Source organism: Neophocaena asiaeorientalis, unplaced genomic scaffold (assembly GCF_003031525.2).
Source record: "Neophocaena asiaeorientalis asiaeorientalis breed wild unplaced genomic scaffold, Neophocaena_asiaeorientalis_V1.1 scaffold476, whole genome shotgun sequence".
NCBI lineage: Eukaryota > Metazoa > Chordata > Mammalia > Artiodactyla > Phocoenidae > Neophocaena > Neophocaena asiaeorientalis.
The window spans coordinates 10,059,816-10,065,535 of NW_020172178.1; positions in this window are offsets into that span (position 1 = coordinate 10,059,816).

Here is a 5,720-nt window from a genome sequence, read left to right on the forward strand (position 1 = left end):
TCAGGCAGACCAGCTTCTGCTTGGGCTGATGCAGGGTCGGGTTTGGCGTGACCCACCATTTCCTACCATCATCTACTTGGCTTTTGCTGGGGCCACACGGGTGAGCTGAGGGGGACGTGGTGGGACCACCAACCGTGTATCCTTGGAGGCTTCAGGGATGGTTTCGATTTCCGTCAGGCACTCAGGATGCGTGGAATGACTCTCTTGGGCAGGGTGGGTGGTTTCAGAAGCTTCCGTTTGTTTCTTTGGTTGGTTGGTTGGTTAGTTGGGTTTGGATTTTGTTACCATCACGGCTCTTACCCCACAGGTCCGGGGAGCCATGCGAGGGCTCTGCAGCTGCTGAGGGTACACAGCCCAAGCGTGAGCAGGGCCAGGGCACAGGCAGCAAGCCCGGCCTGCGGATCACTGGACCCACCGTGAGGTGGGCTCGAGCTGGTCCATTCGTCTCCTGGCCTCCATAAGCTCTCACTCGAACCCTGATGGTGCCTGGGTCCCCTGATATCGATGCCAGCCCAGACCCTTTATCCGTCAGCCCTCTACAGGTCTGGCTATGTCTCCTTCCAGCGTGTGGCTGCTCTAGAGACCTAGAGACTGACTCTTCCTGCCTCTTGGGGCCAGCCAACTTGGGGAGGCTTCTCTCTGCATAAGGCAGTGGGCCAGGAGGACAAGCATTCCCCACCCTGAGGCTGAAGGCTTCAGGCACAGCCCAGGGCAGACAACGCCCCATGACAAGCACACCTGGGCCACTCGGACCTGTGGGCATCCAGGTCCCGGGCTGCTGAGCCGCTGCCGGGCCTGCCCCAGTGTGGACCAGCAGCACGTGCCTGCCTGCTATTCTCAGCGTGTGGCGCTCAGATCCCTCCAGAGCCTGCGGCAGCCCCAGGGTGAGGATTTACTACAGGAGAGGCGTCAGCGGCCCTCAGCGGGGCAGGCACTGGCCCAGAGTCATATAGTCAGGGATGGGGGAGCTTGGGGGCCCTGCCTTCTGCCTCCAGTGCCAAGCTCTTTCTAACGTTCTGTGCCTACAGGTCCAGGTGGCCACGTGACACAGGTGCCAGGACAGCCCCAGTGGCCCTGGTTCAAACCCCGACTCTGGGAGCTGCCCCCTCAGGGCCTCGTGTGGGCACTTCCCCCCAAAATCTGTGTTCTGGTTGGGCCAACAGGAGGGCCCATCCATGGGGCTCCATCCCTGGCGGGGGGGTCTGAGAGGCTCTGAGCCATGCAAGGGTCTGGCACACATCTCGGCCCAACAAACACACCTCACTTTTGTGGACAGAGCGTTTGCCCACACGCGTGTGTGTGTGTGTGCGTGTGTGCGCGCACACGTGCACATGGATGCACAATCCCGGAGTGTGAACCTGGGGTGTGTGTGATGGGTATGAACACTCAGCCCTGGGGCCGGCCAGAGGCAGGTCCCCGAGACCAAGAATGGGAGTGACAGCCGCAAAACGGGAGATTGGCCACCACGGACGGCTCTAACCAGGAGCCCAAGCCGGGGTCACCTGATCGCCCCATTAAAGTCCAAGCAGACCCCCTCAGCAGGTCACGCCAGCAGGCTGAGCTACCCCCATTCCCGCAACCCTCACTGCTGCTCCAGCCACCCAGGCCCTGCTGGAAAAACAGCTGTGACGGGCAGCTTCCCGCGGCCCCTGTCTCAGTTATGGCTTATGTACAGCCCCCCAGGCAGCTGGCTCTCGGGAGGGACCAACTTTACAAATAAAATTTATCATTGTAATTATGGCTCCTGCAGAGAGCTGACGACTTTTACGGCTTCCTGGAGGTCATGAATAATTTAGGAGAAGGGAAAAGGGGCCACTCCTGTTACTACACAATGGGGCCCAGCGGTTCCGTTACCGCGACTGCTGAAGACCAGGGGGCCCACGTCCGGTGCTTCTGACAGGAGCGGCCCAGCCACACGGTGACCCAGGGCCAGGCTCTGTGGGGACGCTGCCCAGGCGCCCCCGTCTTGTGAACTGGGGCCTTGGCTGGGTGGCAGGGTGAGCAGACACGGCCCTAACTGCCAGAGGGTCCGTGCTTCAGGCTGAGAATGACAAGCTGTGGGCTCCCCAGTTAAGGGCATCGATACTGCACGCCCCGGGCTGTGACCTCAGGCGGGACCCTCAACCTGCATCCCAACCAGAAGAGAAGCGCCTCTCCTGGTGCTCGCAGGGCCGGACCCCAGCCCACTCAACAGCCCTCCTTCCCTCTGCACGTCCCCACGGCACACGTGATCCTGGGGTTGTGTGGAGCCCTTGAGAGGCCCCGACAGCAGGAATCATCTTTTCTTGCCTCCGGGGATGGAGGGCTCATTACCTGACTACTGGTGGAAATTCTCCCCAGCTCTTCCTTCCCCCAAGAAGGGCGGCCTGCATCTGTGGACCCCACCCGTCTCCTGTCCTGGATCCACCCAGATGGTACATCGGGCCCCTCCGACCCAAAGTCTGCACTCTCCTTTCCCCCCTTCCCCTCCCTCCCTCTCTCCTGAGTCCCCCGCCCTCAAGCCCACCAAGTCCACCTGTACCTCCTCACAGCCAAGCCCAGCGGTGAATTTCCTCTCCTCGTCCCTCCTCGCCTGGCGGTGGCCCTGAGAGCACCCCCTTCCTCCCTGCCGCCCGCCACCCTGGGCTGTACGACCCCACAGGCCCCCTGCTCTACCTCGCTGCCTGGCTTCTCCCCACCACGCCGGCCTGACCTCATCACACTGCAGGGTCCAGGGCTCGTGCTCGGACCTCACGATGTACCTCTGTCCCTGGGCACCCCTGGGTCACTCCTTCAGGCCCAAGGCTTTCTATGTCATCTCTAAGATGGCCGGTTCATTTCCCACAGCTGCCATAACAAAGAGCCATAAACCCTGTGACTTAAGCAACAGAAAACAACAGAAACTTATTCTCTCTGCGTTCTGAGGGATCCTAAATCAGGGCGTTGGCAGGATGGCGCTGCCTCCAGGGGCTCAAGGAGAGCGTCCGTCCAGCCTCCCTCCAGCCTCTGATGGCTGCCTGTGATCTGTGCCTTGTGGCCGCATCCTTCCAAGCTCTGCATCTGTGGTCACATCACTGCTTCCTCTTCTGTGTCAAATCTCCCCCTTACGGGAACACGTGTGATGGTACCAAGTAAGTTAACATCCACAGGTTCCAGAAATGTGATGTGGACATGTCTTGGGGAACCATTTTTCAAGCTAGCAAGAGGGTGACCCCAAATTCACATCTCCCATCTGGAGCCACCTGGAACCAGACACGTACGTCCAACTCCCCCCCCCCCGACTCGGAAGCCCCCCACGCATCTCAAATTAACTGGCTCTCATACTTAATCCCCATGGTACCCCCAAAACCTGCACCCCGCCATCTGTGGTGGGCAGAATAATGCCCCCAACAGATGTCCACATACAAAGCCCCTGAATCTGTGACTATGTTAGGTCACATGGCCAAGGGGAATTAGGTTGAAGATAGAATTAAAGTTGCATGACTTTAAAATGGGGAGATGATCCTGGATTGAGGGGGCTGGACAATGTAGTCACAGGGTCCTTATTGGTTGAAGGTCGGGGGGAGGAGGTTGGAGTGATGTGAGGTGAGGTGACTGGACGAGACAGCGCTGGCTCTGAAGCCCGAGGCAGGGACCACGGGCTGGGGAATGTGGGGCCTCCAGAGGCAGGGAAAGCCAAGGAAACGGGGGTCCCTGGAGCCTCCAGACGGGCCAGCCCTGCCCACACCCTGAGTCTGGCCTCCAGCACTGCCGACAGTACGTTTGGATTGTGTAAAGTCACTGTTTGCAGTCATTTGTGACAGCGGCCACTGGCGACACCTACACCATCTTCCCCAGGCCAGCGGCCTTGTAGCACCCTTGACCCTCACACACCCACTCCTGAGCCCTCAGTGAGTCCCACACCCACCCCTCCCCCCCTCCCCCCAGTCCTTCCCCAGGGCAAGGCAACCAAGGGCCCAGTTAAACCCCTCGGGTCACACCCACCCTCTGCCCCATCCCGTGGGTGCCCAGGCCCTGCGGTGGCTACAGGGCTCTGCAGGAGCCTCCCCGCCTGACTGCCTGCTACTCCTCACCTGCCTGCGGACCCTCCACCAAGCGCCCCCCGACGTCTTCCAGAAGGCGTGGAGCAGCTGACCGTCCGCCGCTAAGGGCTGTCGGGAAGGTGCGGCCCCGTCCAGCCACAGGGGCCCAGGGCTGGCCCTGATGGGCAAGGAGGTGGTCCGGGCACCTGGTCCCAGCAGCTCACACCGTCCCTGAAGTTCTGTTGCAGGTGCAGGAGGGACGCCATCTGGGCTCTCCCACCCCTGTTCCCGCCTGACCCTGCAGGGCTCTCTGCGTTCAGGCAAGCACAGATTCCAGGCTGCCGATTAAGGGCATGATGGCTGAGTCCCGACGTTGCCCCAGCAGGCGGGGCAGAGGGGGCAGCAGGGGCGAGGAGCCAGCATTTCCCAGGGTCTGTCCTGCACTGGGTGCTGGGGGCATTCAGCTGTCTGCTGAGTCCTATCGCCTGGCAGGTGCCGAGCTGCCCAGACTTGTAGATGAGCACGTGCAGCTCAGAGAGGGGAGGTAACTTGCCCGAAGTCACACAGCCGTGAGGGGTGGGCCTGGCCCAGTCTCGGTGCCCCCTTTGTCCTCCAGCTCCTGTGTCCTGACACATGTGGCAGCCCTGACGGAACCAGGTCTGAGAGAGGCTGGTGCTGGTGCCTGCGGGCCCGGGGGGTGCGGGCAGATCCCTGATGGGTTTGCACGGTTTCCACCAATCGAGGGGGCTGCCCGAGGGACGTGCAGAGAGCCCTGACCCCTGTGCCTCTCTGCTGGGTGTGGAGGAGGTACAGCCGTAGGAACCCCTCCGCCGTGTGCCTGGGGTGGACCGGGGCTGAGAGGGGCAGTGTGACAGAGGGTGGCTGCCTCTCAGTGTCCCAGGGTCCCCTGAGGGCTGCACGTGGCCACAGTGGCCTGGACCCCACCGGTTGTGCATGTTCCGTGCAGAAGCTGGAGAGGGGCTCTGGGGCTGGCGCTCCCCCCGCCGCCGTGTCCACGCTAGGGCCGGGCAGCAAACTCTCCTAGTAACGGGCCAGATGGTAGATGCTTTAGGCTCCGTGGCCGTGCTCAACTTTGCCCTCGTAGGGCGAAGGCAGCCGTGGACAGAAACCAAGGTTGCATGGCTGTGTTCCAGCAAAGCCCTACTCACTTTTATTTACAAAAACTGGGGGTGGGCAGGGCGGCCGAGGGATGGAGTTTCTGAGCTGTTTTCTGGAGGCGGGCTGGGCGGAGGGGGTCCTAGAGTCACACGAGACCCCCTCCCACTGAGCCCTTGCCACAAGGCAACCTCTGTCGGCTTCCTGTCCACAGGGGGCTGGGGCCTGTCCCACCGCAGGAGGTGCTGCACTGCTCAGGCTGGGGCTCCAGGGCAGACGTTTACGTCCCCTCTTGCTGACCTGAGGGGAGGGAACGGCCGGCGCCAGCTGTCGCTGAGGATGCCCCGTCCCGCTGCCCGCGTAGCAGTTTGCTCGGGTAATTGACTAGCTCTGAGGCAATGTCGGGACTCAGCCGTTGTGCCCTTAATCGGCAGCCTGGGATCTGTGCTTTGCCTTTTCCTCCTGGGACCCCAAGGCAGGACGCATGAGGGTGCAGGAGCGGGGGTCAGGGCCGGCCCCTCTCTTTTTCGGGGCTCCACCCTGGGGCAGGGTCAGTCGGGGGCTGGACTCTGTTATCACCCCACCCCCCAACAGCCTGCACCC